This window comes from Crinia signifera, chromosome 1 (assembly GCF_055691185.1).
Source record: "Crinia signifera chromosome 1, ASM5569118v1, whole genome shotgun sequence".
In the NCBI taxonomy this organism is placed as follows: domain Eukaryota; kingdom Metazoa; phylum Chordata; class Amphibia; order Anura; family Myobatrachidae; genus Crinia; species Crinia signifera.
In genome coordinates, this window is record NC_139217.1 from 321,810,659 (window position 1) to 321,820,246 (window position 9,588).

The 9,588-nt window shown below is 45.8% G+C and overlaps 1 pseudogene; it reads right to left on the reverse strand.

Moving 5' to 3' along the window:
* Positions 1 to 212: 212 nt before the first annotated feature.
* Positions 213 to 349, reverse strand: LOC146045149 (U2 spliceosomal RNA; annotated as a pseudogene).
* Positions 350 to 9,588: the final 9,239 nt, after the last annotated feature.

A 9,588-nucleotide genomic window follows, 5' to 3' on the forward strand; every position in this document is an offset into this window, starting at 1 on the left:
AATCTACTTAGTCCCAGCATTTACCTGCTCCTTGAAAATGGATACTAGACCGGGCTTTTCACTGTCTCATCCTTCAGGGGCTACAAACCCCATCAAGATAGTCACCTACTAGGCTCAGTGTTTCTCCCCTCCCTACCAGCGGGGAAAGAGCCGTTTCCTCCCCCCCCCCCCCCGGGCAGAGTGAAGGTACAGACTTTTCACTGCACTGAGCATGAGGGTTCTTGATCCTTCCGCTCATAGGAGCAGGTACTTGGTCCAGCCTTTCTCTATTCTTCTGCCACGGGCAGTACACACCCACTGATAAGAACAGATACTACACTTGATCTTAGCCAAAAGGCCGAGAAGTGATACCATTCTGCAACACTAAAGTCTTTGTCCGACAACGGTAATTCTGGAAGCTCTCCTCCCCCTAAATGATGGCAAGATGGCACTCTGCTTACACATCCCCAAATGTCTTCAGACTTTCAATAACTGACACCCTGATGTCGTACTGTGGGCCTGATTCAAACATGACCACGGATATGCAAAGTTGTAGATAACTGCAGGTAGATAGCCACCCGCCACAGAAAGAAAACCCACCCTGTGCAAATCTGAGAATGAATTGCGAAAATATCACAGATCACTATCCATTTGCAAATCCATACGCAGTTCACAAACCATCAAATGATTTTTCCAGTCTGTGCAAATATGAATAAGTTCCACCCTACCACTTATCTGCAACAGAGACAGGCTAATTGAGGCCTGCGCGGATGCCCTCCATTTTTTTAGACACTCGCTAGAATGGGCATGTGCCCACCCCTAACGCCGGAATCCTGTTTGTCAACCTCCGGACGAATTGCATTTACAATCCATACGCAATTATTTACCATCCCGCATGATCTGTATGCATGCGCAGTCATTCGATAATTGTGAACTTGCACATCACTGATCTACTCTGAATAAGGACCTGTGTCCTGTAAAGCAGGACCCATTTGCGCATGTGCTGAACTGGTCCTGCGTATGCGCAAAATACCTTTCAGAAGCCGGAATAATTTAAAAATCACTTAAAAAGAACTTATGAAAACAAACTTGCTTTATTTCATAAATGAAAAAAAAAATAGCAATTGTAACATTGTAACCTTATGTACCGCATGATAAAAATTGTACATTGTATTCATTTGTAATTTCTTTGCAATGTTTGTTCTTTAACCAGGGTAATTAATCTAGTAAGATAAAATGTGAGTCTATGAGTGACTAGCATTAGCATATAGAACAGCACAATTCAAAATGTTCTAACGGGAGAAGAAATAATGAACACATTTGCGGAGGTGGCGGAGAGAGCCAGCTACAAATACTGCTACAAAAGGCACTAATTGTTCCTAAAGTGGGGAAACGGATCTGAATTAAAATTGATAAAAGTGAATTAGACAGTGATATATAGGGAATATCCTGCCTATATATAGATATAGCATTGCACAAAGTATTGTGAGGTGTTACTGAAATAGTAATAGTGCACCATCTGTGTTAATCAGACATGCCTTTTATAGTATTTATATTGGGAAACAATTTTTTTATTAAAAAATAGGTAATGAACAAAATAATTAAGTAAAAGTATCTAAAATGGGGGATGTGGTCACTAGGTCGACAAGGGGAAGGCCAACATGCATTGGGTCGACCACTGATGGTTGACCTGCAGGAAGGTCGACATGGGGTTAGGTCAACAGGGACATTAGGTTGACGCAAGCATTAGATTGACATGGGCTAGGTCAGCAGTCAAAAGGTCCACATGGGGGTTTATAACTTTTTTTTTAGCCGACATGTGCCGTCCGGCAGTATTTCATGCCCTACCATCCACTGAGATTCAGCCAATCAGCGTCCAGCCAGTTTTTTTAAATTCAGCAGCACTTCTCGCGCCACCGCCCTACTCACTCAGTTTCCATCCACCGGACCCGCTGACCAGCGCCGCAGGGACCCCACTGGCCACCCCACAACACTTCCCAGCCGCCGTTGCACGCCCCCGCCACCCAACCAGCTGGCCGGACCTCGCAGCCTGCCCCCTGCTGCACGGGACACGTGGTCGGTTAACAGGTCCGACCACCTGCTTGGGTCCGTTGCACATGGGGACATGAAACCGAACCAATTTGGGCCAATTTCACAACCTGAATCGTCGCAATCTGCCCGAATCGGCTCTGTGTATGGGCACCTTTAGAATCTGTTAGGTGGTGGGAGACAAGATTGGGTTCTATTTGTCCACATATTTTATGATTGAAAGCCACAGGCATAAGCCATAAGTTTTGTCTATCACTTTGACCAGAAATAACTTTAATTAATGCCCCAGCTCCTGTCACAGTGTAGTTATCCTACACTGCAGAGCCAGCGCCTACACTGTCACAGGAGCCAAATGATGCACAGCTAGTTACACCACTGGGCAGTGGTGTAAGTACACAATCTGCACCCACCCCCCCGCCGCCACAAAATTTCGGTGCCCCCCCTCCCAGTAAAGTAAAACCCCCCTCCACCCTGACTTATCCCTCTGTTTATTGCCACCGCTGCTGTGTCTGTGGCCGGGACCAGCAGATCTACTTGTCTGCATCCCAGCGCTCAACAATGTGTTTAGAAAGTGGTGTTTTTTGGTTAGTGCAATTTGCAATGGTTCCGGTTGATAGATTTACGGTGAGTGAGAATATAATAGTGTGCCGTGAATAAAGCATGGCCAGCGAAGTGAGGGCACGCATTACACTAATTGGGGGTCCATGTCAACAGTTGTTGACATGGACACCAAAATCGTTTGAAAAACTGTCGAACTTTTCATGTGTCAACCATATCAACATTTGGACCTTCTTGACATTTTGACCATCAACCTTTCTCATGTCGACCTTTCCAAAGTCGACCTTTCGACCCTGTTGTCCTATTGCATATCAGCCTTTTGGAGTACACCTATTGACCGTCTATCTAATAATCCACACCTGATTTGCAAACAGCCAAAACAAACAAACAAAAAAAAAACATAAAAAATAAGCAGTTTTACCAAATTGCACTATTATACATATTCCCCAGGAATTGTTGTTATTAACCCTTTCACTCTAACATGCCATCCATACTTAAGTGGGACTTGTTGTGACTGAAGACGTCAACCCCTGTCAATGGCGTCTGTCATCACAGTACGAATATTTTTTTCACAAACAGTACACAGGAAAATCTATGGCACACGCTTAAAACAAATCCCCCATCATACACTGGCAGTGCATTTTGAATGTTACTGGCTGGCCCTAGATTAAAGGAAAAACATTTCCTTTTCAACTGCACCACAGACTGTTGATCTAAAGTACTTCTTACAATGCAATAACGTGAATCGTATGAGAGAGATAAAAATATATCTTGTGTGTTCTTTTTTTAGCTTACAGCAAGTCTAAATTTAGACTAGTGTTACTATTCTGCTTCAGTGGACAAAACAAATAGATTAAAAAAAGCCAGGGTCTCTGTGAGCTGACAGTCACCAAGCTGACGGCTTCGGGAGTGCAAACATCTGTGTCCTTTTTTTTTGTACAATGAGCTGATTCCTTCAAAATGTTCGTGTTTTTTTTTTTTAAAGAAATAAATGCCTGTGAAGGTTATTCTGCACTGTGGCAGATCTTCATAAATCTCTCTCCCACATGAGAGGCAAATTATCCTTGTGGTTGCTGTAAAGATTTTTTGGATGTTTTTGTTTAGATGCCCTAGTGTGTTTGTTCTTTTTAATGTCTGGATTGTTGTTTTTTTATGCACCGTGCAGGTGTTTCGGAGAAGTGCACAGAAGAGCCAGATACTTTCATGTTGCTGATGAAAGGGGAATTAGGGATCTCCTCCTGACAACCTTTTTTTTTTCTTTTTTTCATAAAAAGAAAGAGTTCAAAAGAGGGAACATGGAACATGAAAGTAAGGTGGTAGTCAGTCCAGGTGTCCACATCATATACATTATAAGATTTGCAATTTTTCATTTATAAATTCATTCAAATGAAAACACTGTGTTTATGCAGGTGCACCTAATGTTATCGCTGGCTCAATTGTAGCCACTTTGCAAGTTACTCCAAAACTGAGATTATAGGGAAAGGAAAGAGAATCTGATAATGAGCTACTGAATGTTTCGTTTCGTGAAACAAGCAATCAGCTCATTGTACAGACAACTGTAAAGCCCCCCACACAGTACCCGATCCCCGCTGACACTGTTCCCCGCATACACGCTTGTCGATGCCGGGGATGTAAGGGAGCGACGGCGGAGGGGGGCTGTAGCGTGTCCATCATTAACGACGTACAGGAGCACGCAACATTAACGATATAGGCCCTTATTCTGGTTCACTCGCAAAGGCAAATTCCTTCTCAAATGGACAAAACCATGTGCACTGCAGGTGGGGCAGATGTAACATGTGCAGAGAGAATTAGATTTGGGTGGGGTATTACTTCAAAGTGAGCTCTATATTGCAGTGTAAAAATAAATCAGTCAGTATTTTATGTGCACAGAAACAAAATAACTCACCCAAATCTAAATCTCTCTGCACATGTTACATCTAACCCCCTGCAGTGCACATGGTTTTGTCCATTTGAGAAGGAATTTGCCTTTGCGAGTGAAACAGAATAAGGGCCATGGAGTGTACACACTAGGTGTATTGTAAACAAATTCTGAGCATTCAAAGTATTCAAAGCTCTACTACACAATAATGCAGTTTCTTGTCTGAATCATTTTCTAATTTCCATTTCACACCCGAAAATGCAGAGACCCACCCGGGAATATGGCCCAGGGATCATGCTGGGGCATTCCTGGGTTGGCCCCTTTCACACCAGAAAAGTCCCTGCATTTTCTGGTGTGGGAAGGAGGAGGGGAGGAGATGGGCAGGACTCAGGAGGTGGGATGGTGGCAGAGGCGGTGGACAGTACTCGGTGCAGGTCGGGGATCCACACAGGTGGCGGGCGCAGATGGCGGGCGCAGATGATGCAGCTCTCCGGCTGCAGTGAGGGCGCCGGAGAGCTTCGTCATCTTAATCCGCCACCTGTCCTGTCATCTGCGCCTGCCACCTGTGTAGATCCCCGGCCTGACCGCCCGCACCGTGGACCGGCAACCCTGGTTGGTACCCCTACCCCTTTCACACCGGCCAGGACCCTGGGTTCAAATCCTTGCAAAATTTCCTGGGATTTTGGCCCGGGAAACTTTCACACCAGCGCTAGTTGCGGGTTGTTCCCAACCCGGGAATTTAGGCTGGTGTAAAAGGGGCATAGGCGTGCGCAGCACATTTCCTTAGGGGGTGCACCATTGCTACTTAGTGAACGATCCTGAATCAGGCCCCTTGTTCCCTTCACTTCCCCTCACTGCATTCTCACACACAGCGCACTACTCCCTCACAGTATATGTAACACACAACCTTATTCACTTGTCCCCAGTCTCTAGTAGTAGTAGTAGTACGTTTATTTATAAGGCGCCACAAAGTGTCCGCAGCGCCGTACATAGCAAACAAAAAAAAACAAATTACAAGGTAACGTACAGGGTGTGTAGAAAGATACAGTATAAATAGGGGTATAGCTGGTAGAACTAAAATCAGCATCAGTTCAGAAGTAGGTGTCAAGATAGTCAAGGAGACCGAAGATGAAGTAGAGGAAGGGAAGAACAGGACAGGAGCACAGGTGAGGTAATGAGGTAGGGTGAGTACGTGAGGAAGGAGGGCCCTGCGCACATTACCTGCAGGCTTCAGCCAGGAGCCAGCCTGCCACAGTTCACTAGGTAGGCTGCAGCTTTACTAGTCCGTCTCCACTCTCCACCCGAGCACAGGACATGTCAGGGGCGTGGCCTAATCACGGACCTCCGTGGCCACGCCCCCTGGGAAAAAACTTGTGCTGAAGGAGCCCAGCCACTGCAGCCAGGCCAGCGCAAGTACTGCTAGCCAGCCGGGGGAGGGGGCACTGTCGCTGACAGTCATTAGAGGTGCTGCAATTGTGCAGGGGGTGCCGGTCATTAGGAGGTGCCTGTGCACCCCTGGCACCCCCTGTGCGCACGCCTATGGAAAGGGGTATAATTCAGCATGGGGTTTCTGTGTTTCAAGGTGTATCTCTTGGCAAAGGAATAACTTGGGATCTCTACTGGAGGAAAGTTTTTGAGGGGTTTATTTATGTATCTGGTTTTGGGGTATCTGGTCATCAGGTGGACAGTCAACAGGTTGACACCATATTGTCAACATGCACAAGGTCAACATAGGCAAAGGGTTGATGCATGAAAAAGTCGACATAAGTTTTGGAAACTTTGCGAGGGGACATGGGCCTCGATTCAGACATGCTCGCTGGGCTGTGTGTTTGTGCTGAGCCCAACTAGCCGGTTAACACCGCCCCCTGCCTGTCCCCACCCCTGTGCACAGCTGAGAACACATTTGCAGCCATGCACTGGGGGGGGGGGGGGGGGGGGGGTCATTCACCATTTAATGATTTTTTCCCCTGCTCACAGTGCTGAGTGAGAAGGCTCCTCCCTCCAACGGCACCCCCCCAAATGGCTGCCCGCTGTCAATCAAACAACGGGCGGCATGTGAGCACAGGTGTTTGGAGCACAGAGGGCTCACGCATGGTCGCAGCAGACTGTGTGCATACGTCGCCCTGCGATTCTCGGATGGGCTGCGAATTTGAAAAAAATTGTCAAATCAGAACATTGTGCTTACTCGTAATCTATAGTTAGTTATGTGATGCTGGACACATGTACGCTTTGCCCACGCCACCGCCATACCACATGTGCACCTAGTTTTAAAAGAAACCTGTTGCTAGGGAAGAAACAAATGCAGCCGGGCAGTGCTGTGACATTCAAAGATGACAGCTGCATCATCACACAAGAAAGTCACAGACAGTCTTGTAGAAGGAAAAATCATTAATTAATTGTACCAGCTGAAGTGCTGTACCAAAGGCAGTGACCTCTATAAAGCAGGACTGACGCATTTATGTGTTATACTACAATGGACATAGAAAGCCAAATACATTCAGGAAGCTAGCTAAAGAATAGCTCACTAATAGCATTGACCAGCACAACCTGGGGATGAAATGTACTAGCTGCGTTACCAGGAAAATGACAAGGAATCAGCAGCATGGTGGAGCGATAGACCAATGAGCATTAAGGGGTACATTTAATAGATATAGTCTGGTTGCTTCCTTTGGGCAACATCCCATCTTTAATAGAATTCCCATTTTAGTAAATGAATCCTTTAAAACACAGGGATGGTATGTATTAAGAAACATTGGACCTTATTCAGGTCCGTTCACAAGGGGACCTATGTTTTGTTACTGCGCATGTGTGCGAATTCACACCCTTGTGAGTCATCCAGAACTCGCCCTGCGAATGGTGGTACACCCGCCCCCCTTTGCACGCCGGGTTCGTTCGCCTGGCATGCGAATGGATGTTTTACATAAACATCCATTCGCATGCCAGTGGGGACTTCCCCCATCTTTAGATGGTCGCCGACCATCGAATGATGTTGAAGGCGCACGCATATGTAAGGGGGGTCCAGGCCACCCACACATATGCATGTAGAAATTCAGGTAATTGAGTGGGCAGCTGACATCTGGATATGTCAGCTGTTTGTCCCCCCCCCCGTCACAGATGCATTAGCACGTGTACGCCCAGTGTTTTCATCGGAACGCTCATGAAACGCTGGGCATTCACATATGCTATTGGGCCTGCCTGGCACCCCACACCCCTCTCCACCCCCCTCGAAAGACTGGGAGCGTGCACCCAGCGAAGCGATTTTTCACCGAGTTCACACGCATCGGCGTATACACATGTGCAGAAATGCTTCTGCACATGCGCATAAGCAAAACATCGGTCCCCCTTGTGAATTGGCGCAAGAGTGATTCACCCAGAATAAGGCCCTAAGTCCCATGGCTACTTCAATATTTCCCTTTAAGAAGGATTGCCTTTAATGGAGTGTTTTCTGAATCTTGCTATGGGCCTGATTCAGACCTGATCGCTCATCTGCAAATTTACAGATGAATGTGAGTACTTAACTGGTGCATCGATGGAAAGAAAACCTGCCCTGTGCAACTCTACAAGTCATTTTAGAAAATATCGCTATCTGCTATCCTGTTGCACATCCATACGCAATTCCCGAACCATCAAATGATTTTTCCCAGGCTGTGCAAATGTGACTCTGACCCTTCCACAACTATGCGACAGAGACAGGCTGATCGACGTCACACACACCCTCCCTTAAAATGCCTGGGCATGTCTGTGGTTTTTCGGATATTCTCCAAAATGGCAGGTTGACACCCCCAAATGCCAGCTTCCTGTCAGTGAATTGTGAGGGATTTGTGATCAGATATTTGATATTTTTGGCACTATTTTGGTTTGTGCAGGTGTGCTAAGATCCATAGGCATGCACACTCATTTGATAATCGAACAGATTGTGAATTCACACAAAAGCGATCAACTCTGAATAACCCCCATTATGACTACCGTATATGTAATTAAGGCCTGATTCATTTTGTAAGTAAAGTAATGCAAAAAGCAAGCAACTGAGTAAAACCATGCTGCACTGCAGGTGGGGCAGAGGTAACGTGCAGGAGATTTAGATTTGGTTGGGTTATGTGCGACCTAAAATCTAAATTTCAATGTAAAAATAAAGCGGTCTAACATTTCTGGGCTACATGAAAAATCAGCCAATATGTACCCTGTATAGAATTTCTCCCCTTATGTGGCAATATGGTTTATTCCAGGTGGGTGTGGTATGACTCTCAGACAGTCGGGATTCTGACGGTTTATTAGTCCGACAAATCGAAATCCTGACTGCTGGCACTCTGACAGGGGGGCTAGCACTACGAAGCCCCTTGTTGGCTTGCTGTGCTCAACACAGGTTCTATTCTCCCTCTATGGTTGTAGTCGACCCCAAAGAGGGAGAATAGCCCATCAGTCGGGATCCTGACTGTTGGGCGTGTAACAGTCGGGATTCCGATGTTGGATTAATGACTGTCGGAATCCCGACTGTAAGAGCGTCATCCGGCACCCGTTCCAGATACAAAATCACTTGGCTTTTTTTTTTTATGAATCAGACCCTTTGTAATCTGTCTATTAACAGACATGTCATTGCTCTTGAGACTGATAGTGTTGCTATAAAATATTGGTGGCGTTTAGAAACAGACAGGATAGATAATTCAGCTAGAACAGACAAATCTATGAGACAGAACATGTGCTGTGTTCTTGTCTGCAGAGAAAATAACCTTCTGTTAAATTTGTTCTGAGTTTTGCGCCAGAGCCTGTGTGCCGGGATCCTAAACAGAGACTAATTAAACCCCATTACAACACACTTCTGCAGAAAGCCTTTACTTTGTTCTGTCAGCTCTCACCTCATGTAACCCTACAGTGCATGTCAACTCAGTTTAGCCCTGTGGTTGTGTCTGTGAGGAGGGTGCATAATCAGCAATCCAGTGTGTTTGTGATTCCTCAAACAGCCACTTAAAACGAAGAAAATACTTATTTCACAAAATGTGTGAGCAACAGGATTAACCCATCTGTCTTATCAAACAGTTCTTAACTGAAACAAACACTTAACCACATTTCTGGCAATATCTTGGAGGAATAAATGCACAAAGCACTAAAATATACACAATTCAACT